This window comes from Gymnoscopelus braueri (assembly GCF_963280865.1).
Source record: "Gymnoscopelus braueri genome assembly, chromosome: 1".
NCBI lineage: Eukaryota > Metazoa > Chordata > Actinopteri > Myctophiformes > Myctophidae > Gymnoscopelus > Gymnoscopelus braueri.
In genome coordinates this window covers 29237569-29262198 of record NC_137603.1, presented here as the reverse complement: position 1 = coordinate 29262198, position 24630 = coordinate 29237569, and positions in this window count along the sequence as shown.

The following is a 24630-nucleotide window of genomic DNA, read 5'->3' as shown; positions in this document are numbered from 1 at the left end:
ACTTTTCGTGTGTCATACAAAAGTTGCCAATCTACAAACTCACAAGTTGGGAGCTTATACAGTGTATGTGTATATCTGCTAATTTTTAACTTGTAATGACATGCCCAAAATATGTACTCCAGGTTGAAAGTGGCTAATTTCAACACCTTTCTGTTCAAGTTAAGTTTTTTAAATCTTAAATACAAACTCCTCTATTTCTTATGAAGAATATGAAAATAACATGGTCTTACATTTTAACATGATGATCTGTTACAGTATAACTGAACTATAACATGTTTGGCTTGGATCCCCTCATACCAAATGCGTGTTCTTCAAAAGACACACACGTTTACCTTCCTCTTCTACATTCTCGCCTTGCTATTCTTCATCTCTCACTGTTTTGCATTTGAAGTAATAGAAATCCAAAAGCTCCCCATTACAGATCCACTTAGACGGTTGATTAGTCCTTAATACCTGCAGTAATGATTTAAATGAAGAGTATCCTGATATGAAAACGAGGGGAGATATAAGCGTGGGGGGGGGGTTTGGGAGTGAAAGGAGGGTAAAACCAGGGGTTCAGGCTAGTGTGGAAACAAGAACTCCAGGGGTCTAATAAATTGGCCCGATTTTTAATTGGGTGTGGAGAGAGGTGTGCTTGGAGAGGCCCAGCTGGGTACTAATTGAAGAGAGCCATAACTACCCTAGGGGTGACTGTCACTGCCTTTGGGTCGCTCCACACACCTCGCCACAGACAGCGTGCCTCCTCTGCTGCAGAGAGCCACTGTCCCCCGGGGCAGGGGGGCCACAGCCTGGCCCTGATCACTCACAGTGGACATCTCAATGCAAACAAACGGCCCCCAGTGCAACACACAACAGACATTGCTGTCCGTCCACAATTCACAGCACATGGGGGCGGGGAGGGGCTCTGCTTTAGTCACGATCTGAGGCCTTTAATCTCAGAGTAAAAAGTGGGGGGCTTATTAAGTACTTGTGAGCATTAATAAATAGGGTGCCTTCAAAGCCTGGGCAAACTTTTTACAGTTTACAGTGGCCGATCAAAGGTTTTTTTTGTTTGCACTTAAACTAATCGTATCTAATATAATCTACATCTTCTCCCATCTTGTAGTACAGTTTGTCTTGTCATGAACATCTACTACAGTAGATCTGTGTGTGTGTGTGTGTGTGTGTGTGTGTGTGTGTGTGTGTGTGTGTGTGTGTGTGTGTGTGTGTGTGTGTGTGTGTGTGTGTGTGTGTGTGTGTGTGTGTGTGTGTGTGTGTGTGTGTGTGTGTGGGCGTGCGTGCGTGCGTGCGTATGTAAGAGTAAAGCATTTCATTTACACAGTGGCTGGCCTTTTAATTAAATGGGAAAACATGTGAAAACATGTATACTATGTATTAGTTCATTCTTGATTAATATTCAGAAATGTATGATGACCTGAAAATAATTAGTAGTTAAAAGATATATATACGTGTGTGTGTGTGTGTGTGTGTGTGTGTGTGTGTGTGTGTGTGTGTGTGTGTGTGTGTGTGTATATATATATACAGTATATATATATATATATATCGTATATATATATATCGTATATATACCGTACTGTATATATATACACTATATTATTTTAAAGATCCTCAGAGGCATCATGGTAGGAAAAAAAAAACAACTACAAGGAAATGCCCAGTTGGAAGGCTTTTAGTGATCCAGGATCAGATAAAAGATAATAAAAACAAAGAATGCATTCATATCAGAGGCTCAGATTATGGTTGAGATTGGTTTTGGGCGCCTGTACTGTACACATACTGTAGCAAGGACAGTTGATATGCAAGCTTTGTGTGTGTGTGTGTGTGTGTGTGTGTGTGTGTGTGTGTGTGTGTGTGTGTGTGTGTGTGTGTGTGTGTGTGTGTGTGTGTGTGTGTGTGTGTGTGCGTGCGTGCGTGCGTGCGTGCGTGCGTGCGTGCGTGCGTGCGTACGTGCGTGCGTGCGTGCGTGCGTGCGTGCGTGCGTGCGTGCGTGCGTGCGTGCATGTGTGTGTTGTGTTTTATTGTGGGAAAGCGTGAATGGCCCTGAATTGGTCATCTCATCCCCTAGTCTATGGTGTGACACAGATGTGTTGCTAGATGTCTTAGTTACTTACCAGGCAATGAAGTTGACTTGAAATTTAAGAAGATCCAACTGGTGAGGCAATACACCATAATAGATTGATCAATAATAATTATTGAGCCTCCATGTCTAACAAAAGATACCACCATGTGTACCGGTGCCTGTGTCTGAAGAAGTGTGTGTGTGTGTGTGTGTGTGTGTGTGTGTGTGTGTGTGTGTGTGTGTGTGTGTGTGTGTGTGTGTGTGTGTGTGTGTGTGTGTGTGTGTGTGTGTGTGTGTGTGTGTGTGTGTGTGCGTGCGTGCGTGCGTGCGTGCGTGCGTGCGTGCGTGTGCGTGCGTGCGTGTGCACAGTGCACATGTATATGTTGAGCAAGTGTGTGAGAACCTGGTGTCCCTATTGGGCACATCATTATAAGTGAAAATAAAAATAATACAATCAAAAGGCTTAAGTGGTTAAGTAGTTCTACCTGTGAACAAACAGTTAGCGCCTATAGCCTGGTGTGATCTGGCCTGGCCTGGCCTGGCCTGGAGATTTGGAATAAAGCTGTTGAGACGATGAAACTGCCAGATGAGATGTTAGGGGAAGTCAGTAGTCAGGTTCCCAAAGCTGTTCTGCAGCTGTCCACCGGGGGCTGTGGACCGCCTCTACCGCCAAAACTCAAGCTAACTTCCTCCACCCATAAAGTCTGAAGGGGGCGGGACAGAGGCAGTGATGGAAAAAGAAGCAATACGATAATGTAGAAATACTTTGTTTACAAGTAAACGTCCTGTATTCAAAATCTTAAAAGTACAAAAATATTGGCATTGTAGGAGCCATTATGATGGTGACATATTATTTGTTATTTTGTAGTATTATTATTGGACACTTGGTGGCGGGCTCTAGATGGACAGCACAGAGTGGGTATATATAGGGTCACAGGTGCAGTAATTGACAGACAGGTAGTGGGGAGCCAAACCACCAGAAACAGACAGAGACAGGCAGAACCACAGAAGAACAGAGAATCACTACAGAAACCACACCGGAATTATGACTGTTATGTTCATGCATACTTCAACTTCAATAAATGCAACTCAAAATGTCAATATCGACTGGACATCTGTATGTGTCTACTCTGCGTTGGATCACTCACTTACCCTACCTGTAAAGTAACGTGTAAGAGAAAACAGGACATTGGAAGATGGAAATTGCCGTTACGGCCATTAAAATATGCTTGCAGTACCAAAATACGATTTACAAGCTCACAAAGCATCGCATTGTGACGCATTTTGAGCTTGTAGATTGACTATGTTCGAATATCTAAAGTATAACATATGGCTTAATGTATGTGGTTTATGTTTTGTAATAATAATCTAAATCTGAAAGTAAGTAGTAACTAAAGTTGACAAATAATTGTAAAGCAAAATATTTGCCTCTGAGATGGCGAGGTGTAGAAGTTTAAAGTATCGGAAAAATTGAAACACTCAAGTAGAGTAAAAGTACCTCAAAATTGGACTTAAGTACAGTACTTGAGTAAATGTACTCTGTCCACCACTGGGGGCAGGACAGAGGCCCATAAATAAACAGGCATCTGCACAGGCAAAATTACAAAACATCCAACAGCGATTCACTTCTTCAATTGCTCCAAGTGAAAAGTGGCCAGCTGTTGTAATGAGGCCCGGGCTGATTGTAATTGATCATCCAGAACTTGTAATCATGGATGTCACAGGCTGGAATTTAAGTGCTGGAGCACTTTGAGTGTTACAGTGAAAGTAATCTGTGTACATGTCACACCACAGCCCCTGTCATTTAATTGCGCCAGTCACTGGCAGCCTGTGTGTGGGTCTATGCACATAGTAAAATCCTGAGTGTTACTTTAACTCTGCCATGTCTAATAATGGACCCTTAAGGGTACAGGCAGGTTGTGGTGTGTGTGTGTGTGTGTGTGTGTGTGTGTGTGTGTGTGTGTGTGTGTGTGTGTGTGTGTGTGTGTGTGTGTGTGTGTGTGTGTGTGTGTGTGTGTGTGTGTGTGTGCGAGCGAGCGCACACGTGCGTGCGTGATTTCATGTTCTGACCTGAGAATCTGATGATTAAGAGTCTGTGTCTCTGATAAATCTGCCCCTAGTTTGGCATCCATACTTTCAAAGAAAACATTTCTTGTAATCTAAAACTGATATTGCAGTGTGATTCATCAAACCTATTGCTAACCTACAAAAACCTAATATTTTTATTCCACCTCGCTTACTGTATTTTATTGTGTGGTAGGGCTTGGCAAGACTTTGACATCATAACATAGCCTGCAGCTTTGGATACTAGTGTCTTATAAAAAAGAATAACTTGAAAATCCATTACTTTATTGTAATCCAATGTTGCTTGGGCTTTGCCTCTATTTGAAAAAAGCCAAAAATGGTGCATGTAACAATGCAAATGAATACAATTGCTCATATCATGAATGTGTTTCATGTATGAAAACAACATGGATATGACCATGTAATGTCACAAAACCCATTGTATTACATTTCAGACTTTTATAAAAACTGAACTATACAAAGTAAACTCACAATATTTTGATCCCATACTTTAGCATCTGCATTGTAATCAATATGAAGGGAATTCTGAATTGGTCAAGTTCACAAAGTCCACTTTTGTGTGTCAATCCAAGCGACACGTGAGTTTAAATTGGGCTTCAGAGCATGTGTTAGTTAATAGATTAACCTTTTCCGGCAGCATTTTCTCTATGTATTCCTGTTTTTGTGTTTCCACTGTATTACTGTATGTTTGTGTGCACACTTCCTTAATTGCATTAAGAGGATGACGCACTTTCTTACTCTGTTGAAGCTCACTTTAATTGCCTCTGAATGGTGTGCTGGAGAAGCAGGGCCCGACAGCACAATGTGGACATGCAATTAGCTATCTTTCATAAGACACTCCGGGGAAAGAAAGAGAGGGCTCCAATTCATAAAGGAATTTCACGCACAAGGCAACAAAATGCTATTTTGTGTGGCTACTGTGGTAGCATGGTGATGGAATGGCATTTCATTCATTAAAGAGTCACACATTCAGAGAAGCAAGACAGAGCTCCAGTCAGAGAGAGTGAGAGAGCGAGAGAGAGAGAGAGAGAGAGAGAGAGAGAGAGAGAGAGAGAGAGAGAGAGAGAGAGAGAGAGAGAGAGAGAGAGAGAGAGAGAGAGAGAGAGAGAGAGAGAGAGAGAGAGAGAGAGAGAGAGAGAGAGAGAGAGAGAGAGAGAGAGAGAGAAGAGAGGAGGGTCTGTGATAAAAGGAAAAATGGAAAATGGTGGGAGATGCAAAGATATAGGTGAGCAGCGACAAAGAAAGAAATATGAGATGAGAGGAGAGAAAGATGGAGAAAGGGGGAAAGCGTTAGAGAGATAGGGATGGGGTAAAAAAAAAGAGAGTGATGGTGAAAGATAGAGAAAGAGAGATTGATAGCAGTAGAGACAGAATGATGTGTCTTATTTTAAGCTCAGTTCAGAGAGTCTGCCCTGGTGCAATGACAGAACAGCTATGGGACGGCAGTCTGCTGGTTATGATGCTGCATTTTGAAATTTTAGACACCCAAGTCACACATTTAACCATTAAGCCCTATTTTCTAATTTTATATTTTACACTGTATATTTGTCCCCAAGATTTTTCAAAAAACAATGCATTACGGTTCCAGAACTAAGTTACTGCAACAGAGTAGCAGGTTATTTAAGGAGTAGTGATGTCATAGCTGTTGAGACAGAGTGTTGTAAAAACAATGTGTCCTGTGACTGTTCCGTCTCTTCCCTTGATTAAGTCTCCTTAATCAAAGCAGGCACAATGTGACTACAAAAGATGACCCCATTTGATTTCTTTTCAGCGTAGAGTTCTCACATGCCACTGTTGATGAGTGTAATGGATCATCAGTCCATAAAACCCATATACTCTATAAGCATTCATTTCTTTATATATATATATATATTTTTTTTCCAGGTATGCCTTTGTCTGACGTATATCGGCAATAATAACATAAGTACCTCTTAAAATGTGATATTAGTTTACGATCCCTTATCTAGATTAGGAAGGGCTGCACATGCATTTTTCATGTGTGTAAATTTATACGTTTAAAGCATAAAGTAAATGACATCATACATTAGGTTAATGGCTTTTTTTTTTGTGACACATTGTATCAGAGGCTGGGGATACAATGTCTTTAGGTATAGCTGCAACAGTACTGGTCTGTACCTCCTCCGTCTGCCCCTCCCCTCCCTCTGCTTTCTCCTCGCACTCATTTTTCTATGCTGTTTTCCCCTTCCTGCTCTTCCATATTTCCTTACCCCACCCCCGCCATCTTAGCCAGTCTTACTCGCTCACTCGCTGCCTCTGCCTTTCTTTCTCCCTCTCTCTGTTTTTCTTCTCCCCCCCACCCCCCCCACCCTCTCTCTCTCTCTCTCTCTCCATTCTCCCTATCCCTCCCTCCTCTCTTTATCATTTAATAGTGGACCTCAGAGTGGTTGCCATGTCGACCAGCCAGCATATTACTATGGCAACCAGTCTGAGCGAGACGAGGCAGCTGATTAGGGAGAGATGTCTAGTGCAGCCTGGCCAGTGGATGGGTGGGGAGGGAGAGAGGGGGGAGAGGGGATCGGGGGTGCTGCTAGGGGGGTATGTATTATAGGTCTGGACGTGTGTGTGTGTGTGTGTGTGTGTGTGTGTGTGTGTGTGTGTGTTGTGTGTGTTGTGTGTTGTGTGTGTGTGTGTGTGTGTGTGTGTGTGTGTGTGTGTGTGTGTGTGTGTGTGTGCATCTATGATTATATGTGTGAGCGAACGCACATGCGTGTTCACACGTGTCTATACAGAGGCGTGCATGTGCCTAAAAAAGACAAATCCCATGAAGCCCGATACCTTTACATTTTTATCACACTGTGTTGTGTTGTGTTGTGTTGTGTTGTGTTGTGTTGTGTTGTGTTGTGTTGTGTTCATGGCATGGTCCAGCCCAGATGTGTCTGGCGGTGTTGATGCTTCAGGACAGAAATGACAATCTGTTTACAGGTCAGCATGCTGGCCATGGTTACAAAAAAGAAAAAGAAGGGAATATATATATATATATATATATATATATATATATATATATATATATATATATATATACTCCGTCTGTGATTACATATATGAACGACTCCTTCGGCTGCGGGAAAATTGCAGTAAACTCCCAAAGAGGTTGTTATGAAAATGCAATATACCTTTTCCTTGTGCAATATACAGAAACAGCCATTATCCACCTGTACACCGCGGAAAGAACATGGTTTTATGATATGGGGAGCGTTTGTATGGGCAGACCAGAACATGGCTGCACTTGATACTGCTATTATATTGGGTCTGCAGCATGTCTAGTCATACTGTTATGACATGTTAGGGACGGAGAAGAAGCCAGAGCTTCTAAAGTGCTGCCCCCTCCTCTGAGAACACTAATGAACGCTGCAGAGCACGCCTCAGACCTCCCAGAACCATCACAGAAACTAATTACAAGATCCAATTAAAGAGGGCAAGAAAAAAGAAGGGAAGAGAGAGAGAGAGAGAAAAGGGTGAGGGGGGTAAGAGGGGATGGGTTGGGGTGGGGGTGGGGTGGATCTGTCCCTTTACCACTGACCTATCCAAGCCGTCAGGACAGTAATTACAGCTTATTTATTATTCATTCCGGAGCTTTTTAACAGGATCCAAATGGTAGGTGTTGGAGGCATATTCTCAGAGCCTAAACATCTTATATGTGGAGACCCTCAAGGAAGTGTCCTGGGTCCTTCACTGCTTTTATTATACAAATGACATACAGTAGCCTGTTCATGTCCTTTATTTTTATATGCAGATTATCCATCCCTATTAATATCAGGAAAGTGTATAATAGTTAAAACATGACTTGTAAGTTGTTAGTTATGTTACAGTAAGTTACACTTATGTAAATCTGATTGTATTTCATTTGGATCAAGGTATAAATGAAGAGACTTTTTTTCTGTGGAGTGCCATGGGATATAGTTAAAAGAAAAACATTCCGCTATGGGCTACCACATTTTTTGCAAGAATATCAAAGTTCCTGGTTAAAGAGACCATGAGGACATTAGCTACATCATTAGTTCAATGTCACATTGATTACACTTGCAGTGCCTGGTACAATGGTATTACAAAAAGAACAGAGCAGCAGTGGCTTAGTAGGTAGAGCGACCGCCTGGGAACCAGAAGGTCTCGGTTCGATCCCCAGCCCTGGCTCCTGATGAGCAGATTTGTGCCTTGCATGGTTACCTGTGACCATTTTGACAAAAGACAAGCTCCAAAAAGCACAAACAAACTAATGAGGTCAGTCCTTACGCCTATCCCAAGAGAACACACCATTTTAAAGAGTTGATATAGCTTCCTGTTGATTTTAGAATTTTGCTGTTTAAACCTATCATGGTTTATATAATTTTACATGGTATTTTTCCAAATTATATTTCTGTATATTTTCGTTTTATTAGAAACTTCCATAACGTGAATACGAGGGCTAGTGTTTAGGCTACTTCCCATTTTAAGAACCAGGTTAGGGAGAAGTAGGACTACAATTCTTCTCACATGTGGTGAAGAGTGGAATAAAATCCCAAATCAAATTATATTTGTTCATATTAGTTTTAAAAAACGTTGATTTGAAAAACTCACTTCTAAATAAAATATCAGAGAATGCATACATACGTTTTTTATAATGTGTAAACCTTCAAATATATGTTGATTGTATTATGTGCTAGGAATAGCTTACACGCTACACCCTATTCCTGCCTGCCTTACAGCCATGTCTACAGGACCGCAATGGAACACTATATGCATATCTGTTTATTGCATTTTATCAAATGGAATCAATCAATCAATCAATCAATCAAATAAGAGCCTAACATTTCAATAACAATAAGGACAGGGGGGCTGTACAAACTACAGATTTACTAATTGCCCTGCTCAGGGATTAAACTGACTGGAAAAATATTGTTATTTACTTATTCATATCGTAAGAGTACAGCAATGCACTTCCTGGAAAATCAGTGTAAACGGCTCTCTCAGGGGACGTCCCTGGTGGTCATAATCCTCTACCAAACTAGGATGTCATGCATTCCTTAACGAGTAGTGTTTCGTCTGTAATATCGGGCAGGGGGGGCTTAATGACTCCTTTTTATTGTTTTTATTGTGACTGGGGCTTGTTAGAATGAGCTGTGAGTTCACTACTTTCACAACAGATCTTTAAGTCTGGCTTTGAGCACGCTATAATACTTGAATAGATAACTGAGACCATAATTCTTGAGCACATTCCTTAGATAAAATGTCTTTCTTCCATGCCTTGTAGCGGATTATTCGTTCGTGTAGCCTGTCTGAATGCATACATAGTAAATTCATCAGTGTTAATTTATCCATTTTTAAGTCTTTTTGTGCACTGAGAGTTAGATTTCACAGCGTACAGTCCGCATTGTCCTTTCCTCCCTGTCGTTCCTTCATCCCCTCTCTCCACCCCTCCTTCCCCCCAAGCTGAACTCTGAGGCACCTCATAAAGGGCTCCAGACCCTGGCCTCATTGGCTCTGGTGGAGGTGAAGAATATCACACAATCATGAAGTGGATATGGCATTACACTCATCAGAAATTATAGATGAGTTTTTACTGTGTGCCAGCCAGCCAGCAGGCCTGCAAGACATTGGGCCATGGAGCTATAGGTTTGCGTGCTGAAATTAACTTACTGTCGGAGGGGCCATCGCAGTCGCTAAATCCGACAGGCCTCTGATTGGACCCGGCTTCTATCTGGAGAAATTGTAGAGTTATATATATAAAACAAGTGTATTTGTATTTTATTATGCTAGCGTATATTGAGCGTTTTCCTCTGAAGCCGTTGTCCTGGCAACTGCCACCATCTTACCTTGGCTCAAGCAGATCAGAGGCTGGCAGTGATATCAAAGTTGGCATAGAGGTTTTATTTAACCCCTGGACAAGTTATCATTCAGTAATGAGATGGTGTTTTATCTGGCCATAACGTACTGAATAGAAACATTTTCTGGCCTGCTATCATTAAAGTGGAAAATGATTACATCGATAGCATCAGAATTGATAGTATCGCAGTCATTTGGTAATAAATCCAAACATGGACTCGATCCAGTGAAGTTTACTGAAGCGGTCAAGCATAATAATAAAAGTAAATATTCATGAAAATCGTTGTTGAGTGTTGGTGCGTTTGAATTCATGGAGGTGAAGACATTTTATCAAATAGAAACAAGTTTTCTTTGTAGTCCTCTGTCATTTACCTGCCAGACGGCAAGAATATCATTTTTTTTATCACATGGTTGTTCTCTTAAGCCACATGGCTCCCCCATTATGCCATTGAGCTGTGTCCATTATGCTACTATGCTGAGAACGAAGGAAGACAAAAGACATAGTGAAATGGCAACCAGTGATTGGTCTTCCAGTCTATCCATTTACATTCTTGTACTCCGCCATGCCACTCAAGAACACCAAAGACTCTGAGCCGACATGCAAGCAAGTAATGTAGAATACGGTAGAAATATGAGCCTCATTGTCTGTCGTACAGCCTGACGCTCCATTACACTGCTCTGCACTGCACTTTACTTTCTCTTCTCTCTTGATGCCTTTGTCCTTGGCTCTCAAAGTGGCATCGCTAATATGCCTTTATTGGATGACTCAAACAGTGACTGACAGTTAAAATAGACAGCATAAATTAATAGTCATGATTTTAATGTATATATAAAATAAAAAGTGAGTGGCTGATTGGACACAGCTAATTCGGTTTTCCACCTTAAGAATATATCACCAGAGGAAATGAATGTAGTGTATATGTCACAGGGAAATTGGCATTCCAGGGAAATTGAAAGGGGAGCGCTTGTTTTTAGGCGCGAGGCGGGGCTTTGATGCGAGGACGACAACGACAACATGGATATACATACATATCGGCCTCAGTGGCGCACTTCGATAATCATTGGACTCCCCATCCACTACCACTGGGAGTCTGGGTTTAACTCCCGCTTGGGACATTACTTTTTCAAACAACCGCGGACTACTTTTTTTCGCCGATAAAGTATAGTTTTGGACCATGACGGAGGCGCGCCGACTCAGCAGACCTTGAGGCCGAGTAGTCGCGCCCGAGCGCCTCCAGGCGCGAGTGCCCGCGCCGACCGGCCGATGGTCTGCTAGTCGACTAAGCGTCGTCCGAGTTATGTACCGATAGGCACAGAATCGTAAATGCGTGTGCGCGTGTCCATGCGTGCATGTGTGCTGTGGGGCTCATGTCTGGCTTGCATTGCCCTCTAGCGTTGGTTCTACAGAATTGCCTGGGGGCGGAGAAAACAAGCGCTCCCCTTTCAATTTCCCTGGAATGCCAATTTCCTTGTAACATATACATGGTACATGAGCATGTTTCTGTGGTATATGTTATATTTCACGTGAGGAGTGTGCACATTCGGCACACATATAAACCCCACACATGCAATCGCACGCATGGATGCACGTATGAACAAACGCTTGCACACGCACACACAAAAAGGGAGAGAGGCGCATGGCTGTTGACCTTGCAGATGTAAAAGCAGGCGATAGCAGCCCAGTGACCCATGCAGGCCAGGGGATTTGAAGTCATGGGGCTGGAAAGACACTTCTCTCCCCTTCCTCCTCTAGCCCTCCTCCCCGGTGGGCTGGGAGGTGGGCTGGAAGACCGATATGACACTTGTCCTCGGATGATTCATAATCTTTTTTCGGTTACATGATTGCCATCCCTTGATTTTGGACATCAGGTCAGCTTCCACACAGGGGTCTAGAACTATAGTTACTGGGACTTGGAGTTAAATTAACAACTTATTAAAACACCTCTGAAATTAAGCTGTTACACACTGCCATCACATGCAAGCAGAGCAGGCAAACTGTACATACTGCTAATTCCTGAGTGTTAATTTAGCTGAGAAAGTGTAAAGATGGATCCGTAATTAACACTTTTGTGGTGATTTAGCAGCATAGGATGGCCCACACTTGGATATATTTGTGTGATCACAACACAGTACACAAACCAACAGTCTCTTTCTTTGTTAACACACGTACACGTACACGAACACACACACACACACACACACACACACACACACACACACACACACACACACACACACACACACACACACACACACACACACACACACACACACACACACACACACTCACGGACACGGACAGAACGACCACATCGCTCCACCTCAGGGCGGAGGGGCAGTGCCTGAGCGATGTCTCCCCAGGGGCCTGATATTTTATAGTTTGTGTCCATCAGTGCTGTAGCCCCGGGCGCTGGGGTTGACAGTAAGTGCTCTCAACACCGGTGACACTGATTCATCTGAACCATGACACAGATGAGAGAGAAGAGGCAGGGGGGGACAGTGTCAGGGAGGGACCGTGGTGGCATCAGGTAGAAGGAAGGAAACACAACAACAACTACAGCGTATTGGAGTCAGGTCTGAACAGGTCAGTCTGTGTAGGTGCCTTGTACACCAGTGCTTCTCAAAGTGGGGTCCAGGGACCCCCAGGGGTCCTTGGGGGGGCTCCAGGGGGTTCCCAGCTAAATGTGTTAATATAGCATCAAAATCTGTTTAACCACTTAAATCCTATATACACAACGCGTTATGAGCTTGTAGATCTGCTAGTTTCAAAAAATCGTAAAAGAATTCGATTTTTTTTTTAATATTTCAAAGATTTTAACAACACAAATCTTGAATGGGGTCCCTGGCACAAAATATGTTCTATGTTCTGATCCTTGACATGAAGAGGTTTGAGAACCACTGTTGTACTCAGTAAAATCCTTAAAGTAATTGAACTCCAAAGAGCGTACAAATAATGGAACCAAATGGACCTGTAATGGTTCTGAGTTAAATTAACACTGAGGATGTCACTGTGAAGGTATGAGCTACTGAGCTGTGCTAACATGCTATGATGATGATATGATGCTGTTCTAGAGTGGTCTAGAGCGGGCTAGACTAGGGAGTTGGGCTTCGAGAAGGGGACCCCAATCTAACATGGCATTTCAATTCCCCCCCCCCCCCCTTCATGGCTGTGCAGTGCGCTGCTGCACCTCTTCTACATATATATAGGGAGGACTCTGAACCCCAGCCTTCTGGATGCGCATACTAAGCAATCAATGTGTCACCTCTTCTCCACAGTCCTATTTTTTTTTTCATACGGAGGCCATGCTCATTTTTTCTTGTCAGCAGAAGGTAATTTGCTGTATTGTGATTCAGTCCGAAAGCATGGTGACGGGGTGTCTGATAGGTCGACCCCCCCCCCCACCCTCTCTCCCTCTCCCTCATAGCCCCCCCTTGTGTGACACGCAGTATGGAGGGACCAAGAGAAGCAACCCCAGACCCCCCCCCCATTTTATCCACACCCAACCGCACCCCCACACCTCTGTCCCCTCTCTCCCCACACCAAGCCCAACCTTGCTGCATCTGAGGCGCGGGCTGCTAAATTAGATAAGCGAAGCTGTGGCGCAGCGCCCCTGATTAATAAAAGATGCGGCGCTCCCTGGGGAGTGCCCTTCTGAGGGCCGGGCACAATCCAGACCCAGACAATGGAGTTTGCTCTCCCACAATGGACAGGAAATGGAAAGAACAAACCAATCATGGAAATATAACATTTAGAGGGAACCTACAGTACACTGTGGCCCTCTGTAACACCGTGTATGCGTCACAAGAGAATACCTTCGTTTTGATGGTGAAAAAATAACACAAATATTGCATTCTTTTGGTAGTAGTAATATTGGATGGAATGGTCAATTTTCTGTTGTTGTTTTATTATGTTTTGTTTTATGATGATTATGAAAACATTTCTGGGTTCATCAGATCTAGTGATTAGATTTGATTAACTCAACTTCAGCCAATGTCAATTGTGAATCTTTTCTATTCATTGATAATATTGTACAAAGTCCAATGTGAAAGGCTTGTTTACATAAGCACCAAAAAAATAAACATTTTGGCAGTGCCCTCGCCTTTTGTGAAATCCACAGGTTTGCCTGATCATCTGAAATGATGCACATTGTTTTAGTACTGTTCCAGACTGCCCAGTGTTCAAGAGCTACTCTGATGTTTCTCATTTGTACGGCATGGCACTGAATGGGCCAATCGTCTGTAACGGGTTGGCTTGTATGTCCCTACAAAAATAGTCCATTGCCATGTCCCAACAGAAGTAGACCAATCACAGTGAACTACACAGCTCAGCTGACGCTGCTACATTCAATCACAACACTCCTCTACTAAGCTCACGTTAGCACATCATTGGCTATCTGGCAAACCATTCGGTTACATCATTGGTGCTTCATTCACAAACTGCCCACCTAGTAACTTGCTAAATATAGATGTAGATTGCACGGGGAAGCCATACCGTTATTACAATCTGTGTCTTGTTTAATATCAATATAACCAGTAGGCGTAGCAGATTATTCACCAAGACAAAAGTGTACATTACAAACTATACATAAGCAGCAGAATTATTTGCTTTTAGAAATAAAACATTGACCAAGTCTATTTGGTGTGATTTCAGTAGGATTTGTGACACTTTAAAGCGGCACTATGTAACTTTTTTTTAATGAATACATTTTCATTTTGTCCGATCTGTATGGTAGAGTGGATGTTAATACAATATAACTTACACAATTGGGATGGTTGTAATTTGTCTTCCTGCTCTTCTATTGAGACATTACGATTGTGTCAAAGGTCATGTCTCACCTAGACTCAGAATCTGATGGTCAAGATTCAATTTATCCCCTGAGCAAGCAGGCAGGCTCTATTAGCTCGATGGTAAAAAATGTCAGCACTTGCGCAGGAAACCGGGTTCAACCCCGGGGTAGAAGAGAAATGTTACACAGTGCAGCTTTAAGATTATAGACTATGATTAAATGATCTAAAACTGAAGTGGCAGAAATCAAATTGTTCAATACATTATCCACAAATGTGTGTCCATTCTTGTTTTTATATCATGCTGAGAATTATCCACCTTTCCAACTCTGCTACTGTACAACCAAAGTTAGTACACAGTTTTAAGCTTTGATCGAATTCTACGCCCAGTTGTTGATAATAAGTTATTGAGTTATTCTTAGCTTAAAATTGTGAATATGTATTACCAGCCCTATATTTTGATTAACACATTGCTAGGAGCACAATCAGGTTTACTCTGTGGTTATACAAAATAAAAAAAATAAAAAAGACCACAAATATACCCATCAATCCACCCTTTGCAGACACCAATTCCTCAGGGTTAATTCATCCATTTGTAACTCCTAGTATACAAATGTGTTCATTTAACTCAGAGAGGGTACAAATGTAACCACATTTGTACATTAACCCTCTCCGAGTTAAACGAACACTCAATATTTGACAGGCGTGCGTCTTCTCTGCTGTGCACGTTGGCGGTGTGTGATTGCTGTATATGGTCGGTGAACAGCGGGGCATTTATCTTTAAATAACCTCCTCCCCCTGTCGCTGCCGAACAATAGCGAGACACTTCTAATTTTCTGCAAGATAATGGCAGTCATATTGAGATGAAAAAGGTCAAGGGTTGACTCGGGAGACCCTGATTGGTTCGGAGCATCATGCTGCCCCTGGAGATAAAATGGAAAGTGATATTTCATTTATAGCACCCCCCAGCCACCCCACAAACCCCAGACTATGTAGCAATTTTAGGGGAGAGTTCCATGAAGTAAACACATTTAAAAAATCCAGGGTCCATTTGGTTCCACTTGCACACTCGCAGAGTTAAACAAACACTCAGGATTCGACTGTGTATCTACCCATGTAATCATAAACATAAAAACGGCCACTGCGGTGTCTTACATCAGCAGCTTTTCTTTTTTTTTAGGTGATCAAAGGCATGTGCTGTGTAGTTTTACGCATGTCGTTTTTATTATTTAGGGATTCAAATTTCCTCCCAGCCCCCTCCAGCCAGCAAAGATTGATGGGCCTTATTTATGAATATGTATAAGGTATGCACACAGAGTTGAACTTGCCTTTGACCTTCATCTGCACAGTCAAGGCACTGTGCATTTCCATTACAGTGCCGCATCTTGTCTAAAACGTGCTAGATTCATAAAATGGACTAGCAAGCAAGTTTTATTTCTTTACGCTTGTCTGAGTAAATAAGATGTAACACGCCTGCCGTTGACTCTACCCCATTCACAAGCCATTTCTCATATAAGTATTCAAAAAGGTGTTTGACATTACTCACACATTCATATCAGGTGTTATATTATGAAAATTTCATAAAGTATTACAGAGCAACACCATCAGATAGAGACAGTGGCATTTGTTTCTGTGTTGTGCTTACTGTGCTTTGTAGATCATATTTTTTTGGCCTAGATTGTCTCTCTCTCTCTCTCTTTTTTTTTGTTGCCTAAAGGGCAAACACATCACAGATTAAGCAGTGACCCAAACTGCATTTCCCAAAGAGCAGTGCAGCCAGTGGGTGTGGCCAGGCCTTGTTGAGCAGGCTGCCCTCTGAGGTCATTACAGTGGTCATGTGATAGGCCAGCCGAGCCCCCTGGGCCATATGACAAACCGAGCTGCCAAGCCGAGGTGTGTGTCAGGGGTGTTTTTCCACAAAGCATTCTATAAAAGTGTAACTGGGCTGTATTTGCCCTTTCCACCGTTCAGCCAACAGGCCCCTAAAGATCTCTTAAAAAGTGCTGATCCACAGAGCCGGGGCCTGCTAGCACTCCTGTAATCCTTTCTAGTCCAGCTTCACCTACTGTACTCCTCCTCCTTCCATCCCAGCCTCAGCACCTCCAGTGGTGGACAGTAACAAAGTACATTTACTTGCGAACTGCTTAAGTATTCTTTTTTTGTATTTTTTTTTTGCTTGAGTGTTTGTATTTTTGGATACGTATGACTTGCACTCCACTTTTGACTACATTTCTAGGAAGGGAAAAAGTTACTTATGAATTAACCGCTAAATATCAGATCTACAAGCTCACTATGTGACACATTGTGAGCTTCTATATCTGCTATTTTTACTGTTGCTGATATTTTTGACAGTTTTCTGGAAAACCTGATTTTTTTTGGAAAATATAAAAAAAATTAATACAGCAATGCATTGATATTAAAAAGAAAATGTACATTGTAATTGGTATTTTTGAATACTTTAGTATTTTTAAAAAGCATGTACTTTTGAAAACACACTCGAATACATCAAATGCATAGACAGTGTAATCTAGGATCATAGTTAAACCAAGAACCTCAGTCTAGCATCAGTCTAAACAGTAAAAAAAAATCTGTACATTGAAACTATACAAACTATAGCATGCCAGTTCAACAAATGGAACTGGCATCTGTCTAAATAACATGCCTGTAATGTAGGATAATTTATTTAGCTGGTTGGGAAGTGGTGACCACTGTGGTGCATGGGCAAGAATGCAGAGAGGCTTCTTCACATCTTCAAGGGTGTTTATTATAACCTTGGTTACAGAAAGTACTGTTCAACACAGTCCCATGTTGCAAATAAACAATAAAGTCTCTTCGGTGATATAGTCCAACACAATCAAAACAAGTGATACTATGTCAGGCATAAAAGTAGCTCTTCACTCCTCAAAGGCTCCAAACATACTGAGCTCCAAGCCTAAAGCCCCAACTAATTAAACACACCTGGCCCTGTACTCTAATTAGCTGCCAGTCCCTCTCTCTAGGCTGAATACAATCATCAATTAAGTGACACAATACACATGGTCAAAGTGACCCACCTAGCTAAATAGACAGGGATCCTTCATGACAATGCCATCTAAATCACATTTAAACGTTTGCGTGAGACTGCATGGTCATCAAGGCTAGGTCAAATGCTGCAGGCTAAGGTGGAGTCTGAAGAGGTGAGTCTTCAGATTACGGCGCAAAATTGGGAGTGAGTCTACAGTTCTGACTGCAATGGGAAGGTTTTGTTCCACAGTTTGGGAACACAGAAGGGAGAAGAATCTGGGACGTGCCGAGTGAGCGGGGGGGGGGGGGGGGGGGGGTGTAGGGTAGGGTTGGAGTTGAGTCATATTTGACCATGAGTGTCTGTACTTTGACCGAAGTACTGGGGTTGAGTACTGTATGTAGTCCATCCCAGCTTCAGCACCTCCTTCATGCTTCTAGCTCAAATTCCCTCACTTTCCTCCCGCTGACTCATTGCTCCGATGTGAGTGACAGGATGATGAGACGAGGGGGCTTGTTTGGGCCTGGAGCTAATTAGCACACATTAGAGCATGACTAAATAAATCTGCAGTTGCTGCTAATTGCGTGGCAGTGAAAACAATAACTGTGGCTCTTGCCCAGGGGCTCTGCGGTAGTGAGGGGCCAGGGCACTGGGGACCATGGGGCTCCCTGGCATAGGGCCAGGGGGATAGACACCAGCATCATCAGTCAAACGCCTGCATCCCATTTGCCTTCACACTTGAAAGTCACACACCGCTTGGCACCGTACACGCACCGCATGTTCCACATCTTCCACCCGGCCCCCAACAGGCACAGACAGTCACAATCTGTCAGGAGAGTCATCATACATCACTGCATTAATAAACATTAACCCTGGCATTCCTATTCTTGGCATGACAATTCTTCTAAAGTTCTCTAAAGATTTCTATGCTTTTCTAATTTTTTTCATTTCTTTTGAAAATAGTGTCATGATACAACACATGTTGGGCTTGTAAACAGGCTATTTTTGAATATCCGAGGTATAAGATAGGGCTTAAGTGGTTAATAATCATGAATTAGTAATGGCACAATTAAACAGGCTTGCTGTGACATTTACTGGTACAATGATACAATGATGCCGTTCTTCTCGTGTCTGCTCCCCTTTGGCCTGAGCTGGGGGCACCGTCAGAGCTCAGATCTTCTGATGCAAGGGCTGTCCTGCTGGGGAGAAGGAGACGGACACTCTGGAGATTACTAGTGTAGGTAAAACACAACAAAGATCTGCAGACTCCAGCTGGCTGGTTTGTGAAGCAGGCCCCACTGTCTGCCGTCATCTGGCATCCTGTCCCCTGCTGTTGGTTTGCACAGGCTAACTGCTGGAGTCGGGGTTCTAACACACTACTCTCTGTGTGTGTGTGTGTGTGTGTGTGTGTGTGTGTGTGTGTGTGTGTGTGTGTGTGTGTGTGTGTGTGTGTGTGTGTGTGTGTGTGTGTGTGTGTGTGTGTGTGTGTGTGTGTGTGTGTGTGTGTGTGTGTGTGTGTGTGTGTGTGTGTGTTTCCCTCCTAGGTTCTGTTCTACTGTGTGTGTGAAGACGTTTGAACAGGCTGTGAAGCTCAGCAGATCTCCTGCGGCCTAACAGTACGTGGAACACAGACGTCCCAGCAGCCATCACTGACTGAATGGGGCTACACACACACACACACACACACACACACACACACACACACACACACACACACACACACACACACACACACACACACACACACACAGCCTTTTGCACTGAACATGAGTGACAAAACACCATAGATGAATGACAGGGGAGGTTCAGCACAAATCCATTGTACTGCTTGAAGAATATTTGTTAACCGTTATGTGACTAAAGTGTCTTCTTTTCCGTCAATCAACCTTCACTCACATTTAGTGAATATTAAATTATGTTGCCTGTGTTTACACAGACACTGAGATAACAGCTGGTGCATACAGGCATACTTTTTCGTATTCTGTATAATGAGAGACTTAATATATATCAAAACTTGGAAAACATATTCTGTGTGACTAAAAAAAAGTTACTTAAAGGAGATAAATGGTAGTTTCACGTCCAGTGTTTATACAGCACAGTGCATACATGATGCTTCAGATGCTCATTCCAGTACAAATTCATCATTCAAAGTCATGAAACAAGGCTTATTGGCCATTTTTTTTAATGAAGAATGCTATTATGCTATAAAGCCTGTTGACCAGGGTCCCCCAGGGCTCTGTACTTGGTCCGCTCCTTTTGTCCCTCTACACCAAATTACTTTGCGTAAAATAGCTCATCTACTGTACAAGCTCACACCTCGTCGCATGTCGACGCATTGTGAGCTTGTAGATCAGCTATTTTTGCCAAATGTTCACCCCAGCCCTATAGGGACGCTAGGGTTCATGTGGTTACATTTTATTTAAAAAACAACAAAAAAAAGATTTTGAAATTGAGCAAAGGGTCATTTTGCATTGACTCACAGTGATCTAACAGTCATGTATTCGTCTCGTTGTGATTCTTTTCTCCTGCTCTGTTGGTCCTCTGCAGTGTTTCCTCTGTACTCCCTCGGGACCGCTGAGCTTTTGTTAGCGTTTCTGCCAACACACTCGCAGCCTAATTGGTTGATTAGTTCAGGTTGACTGACCTGTTAATTGAATACTAATTTAGTCTTGATGTGTCTAATGAAGATCACAGTTTATTGTTAGCGCCCTATTCAACCATCCATGTGTGAGGCCATGAATCACAACAAAACTGATAAACAAAACAACGGCAACAAAGGCGTTCTTTGTCTCAGCACTGCAGTGATAACCTCTTACAAAGCGATTAAAACATACTGTGCCATATTGCTCATTGTTCTCTTTTGTGCACAGTACTGTGAAAGAAGAAAAAAACTGTAATTAGTGTCGTTTGAATTAAAGTCCTCCGGGAATATGTTGTCCTCTAACCAAAAGTCAGTGGAATATGCATGGACCTTTTTTTTTTTATTAATCATTGTCTGTTTTGTATATAACTCGTCATGTAATTTATATATAAGGACATCTGATGTGACATAACAAACAAACCAATGTTTTATTGCTTCATCCTTGAACAACAACATTATAGACCCCCACCATACAAAAAAGTAGGTTAACTTCTCCGGATAAAACCTCAATGAAATGAGGTTGTATTTCACCCAACGAGCAGCCTACTGGCACCGTGCTTCATCAACATCATCACATCAGCTCCAATGTCCTGAGTTCAGTACAATTCTCACTGAAATCCACTGGAAGATTAACAGGGGACACTGTAATGCCACTTTGTAAAACCCTCAGTGTTCATTTATCCTTTTGTAACTCAAAATGGGTCCATTTGGTTCCATTTGCACACTTTCAGAGTTACATTATCACAGAGGATTTTACTTATTACGAGTTGAGCATGGTAGCTATAGAGCGAAAATCCATTTGTTTGGTTGTAGCTGCAGCATCAATTGAATCATTTAGCTGTAGTAGTGAGAAGCAATAACTGGTTAGGTTTCACTTTTTCGAAAAACTTTTTTTTATATAAAAATATCCAGGCATACTTGATTGTAAAGTACCCCATTCTTTATCGTGATAGGCCAGAGGACTCGAAATTATCTAGTGTCCATATACCCTGCTTTTTGCCTTGCGTCATTGTAAGTGCATGTTAATGAAAGAGATCAACTCGACATGGTTGACTTTTGTATGAGATTGATGGAAATGGATGTTTCCTATTGTGGCTATGTGCCCTGAACAACAGTCGTGTGGCCTTGTCCTCTTTTTATTAGCTGGTGAATTAAGAGCCAACAAAGGTCTTCTTTACTTCCATTAAGACATGTACATGAAATGAGGTTATGTATTGCCACGCTCAAGGGAAATTATGTCCATGGCATTGTGCGCTACGATTCATTTAATCAGAACCGCATGTGGGTGATTCTCGTTCTTAAAAGCAAAATGTTCAGTCTCTTGAGCTGCTCTCTTGACTCATGCAGAGCATGAATGAACCAATAGAGTGTCGGCCATTTTCTCTGTGTCTTCATATATCTGTGTTGTAGTACACAGTTTCTCAACGTCTGGCCTGGGACCCACCAGGGGTCTAGATGGACCCTTACGGGTCTGTAACTCTGAGAGTGTTCAACCATTTGCCACATTAACCATTTTTAGGGACCCCAATTTACACTGTAAAATTATCGGTGTTAATTCAACTCTGAGAGTGTACAAATGGAACCAAATGGACCCGTACCGTACGGGTCCATTTGGTTCCATTTGTACACTCTCAGAGTTACAGACCTGTAAACGCGTCCATTTGGACCCCTTGATGGTCCCCGGACCCGGCGTTGAGAACCAGTGCTGTTGTACAAAGTTTGTGTGTGAGGTTTTTCTCCTTCACAGCATGTGGGGGGTTGGTTGTATGTCTCCCCTGAAATCCACTATTATGCATGAGGAAGACACATTTAAAGTCAATCAATACTAACTCGATTTCCATTTAGTACAGGGAGGGCCGATCCCAAACGCCCTACTCCACTGTGGCGCACCTTGGAGCCTCCATTGTACATCCATTGATGCTGTGCTGCAGTCTAGAGTAGACTTCTGGATCTGTTTGGGTGAATTCCAGTGTAGAAAAAAAAAGGTTATATCCACTTTAATAAGAAAATGTGGGGATAATTGTCCAGTATTCCAAGCCTGACCATATCGGTACCATTGCTCGTTGGAAGAAGAGGAAGAGGAAGAGGAAGAGGAAGACGATGAAGATGAGATGAAGATGAAGAGGAAAGAAGAAGAAGAAGAAGAAGAAGAAGAAAAAGTGTATTATAGTCACTGGACTCAGTTGAGTATTTTCTTATTGACCACTGGTATCTGTGGCACACATTTGTATTTCTGTGTATCAAGTGGTGGATCTTAGATTCATCATCAGAAGAGTTCTCTATCCAGTTATGGATGCTTGTATCCATGACGCCTTCTATTTTAAGTGTGCAAGGCCTGTACTTTTCCCACATATTCCTTCAGGGTGTCTTTTTTCCTTCAAGTTTACCATGGAGTGCATGATGATGTGTGCTGTGCACGCTGGGCCTTCGCTGTCCCATACAGTCATCAAGGCAGAGTCAGAGTAGATCGACATGCTGATAACTTCCTAGGAAAGACAGAGCATTTAAAAATCAAAAAGCAATCAGTGAACCTGTATAATTAATTTCTCGAAATGCAAGAAATGAATTATACCCCCCCCCCCCCAAGGCCGCCCCCCGACCCCCAACACTTTGCAAGCTCATACAGTCATGGACACACAAACGCATGCACGTACATGCCTGCAACTGCGTGCGCACATACATGCATACACACCAGTCTGAACTAGTACAGGCAATAGTAAACCCCTGTGTGGGAATCTTCCTCTCTCTCTCTCGCTCGTTCTCTCTCTCTCTCTCACACGCGCACACATACACACACACACTATCTCTCCATCTGTCACTTACCCCGCATACTTAAAGCAGGACTCGTTAGTCGCCCTCTCCCTCCCTCCCTTAATGAGAAAGCAATTACAACGGGTTTCTCTCCCAATCCCAGTGGCCTGGCTGTGTCGTTCGGAAACATGCCTCCCCACCTGCCTTCAGCTCGGCGTCTGCCTTCCTCTCAGATTCCCTCCTCTTCTCTCTTTCACTGTGGCTGCAGACTCTCTCTCTCTCTCTCTCTCTCTCTCTCTCTCTCTCTCTCCCTCTCTCTTTCTCCATCCTCTCTGCAGCCTCTCTCCCTCTCTCGCTCCTCCCATCTCTGAGCTCTAGGCTGCTCTGGGTTTTAGACGGATCACTCTCACAATGGTTGATCAATACGGGTATTGATCCGCTGGCAAAATGTTTATAAAATCATCCTGGGCAGCTGCGGAGCAGCGGGTGGGGAGGAGGGGTAGCAAGAGGGCCGGAGGGGGCCATGCCATTTGGCTAAGGGAGATCCAGCGTGCCCCCTCATTGGCTGCACGTCTGCCCGCCTCGTCAGGAAGAGGGTTGGCGCGGATTGGGGCTGCGTTCGCCTGCTTATGTCATTGTTGCCTGGCACAGCGCGCGGCGCTCTCGGACGTGATGCTGGTAAACTGTACCCGCCACTGATGTGGAGCGCAGCGGTTTAACCTTTTCACCACTGGATGCCTGGACTGCCGACTGCCAGCCACGCAGCGACACACAACGCCCCCCCGCCCCCAACTTTCACATGGGCTGAGATGTTCATTTGCATAAATTAGCGAGCTGCAGGCATTGTAAGCCTCTAAACGACGCCATGGTATTTCACCCCTCCTTGTGTCAGTGGGTAAAAACTGATAGGCCTGCTCTGATGCCTGCCTCAGTGATGCCTGCATGCCCACTCTGTGAGTGGTGTCACCTCAGACAACCCCCACCCCCCCACCACCATACCACCACCACCACCACCACCACTCCATGCCCCCCCACATCTTCCCAGTACAGAGAACTCCATCCTCTGCCCTCTCCTCCACCTCCTCAGCGTGAGCCAACAGAAGTGAACCCGCAGGCAGAAGAGCTGCTCTCCACAGGGAATTGTGTGTGTCCCTGTAGTACACTCGCAAGGGAACAAGGAGTAGACTGGGACTGGGGCTTCCCCCTGGCTCTCCTTGCCCAGCCTCCCTCCTGACTGGCGCACTTTGAAGCCTGCGGTACGTTTGGAGGAGCTCGGCTCCCGTCCCTGTAAACCAGAGTGGGGGATCATTAGCAGCATTAGCAGCATTAGCAGCACGCCGACCGCAGCAATCTGCTCTGCACTATCAACAGGACTGCAATATATGCTGTCCCACTGGGGAACAACGGTACAGAGGGCTCACTCAAACACTCACATAGGAATATGCTGCATTGCAGCATAACTAGATGGCTGATTAAAGCGCTATGATT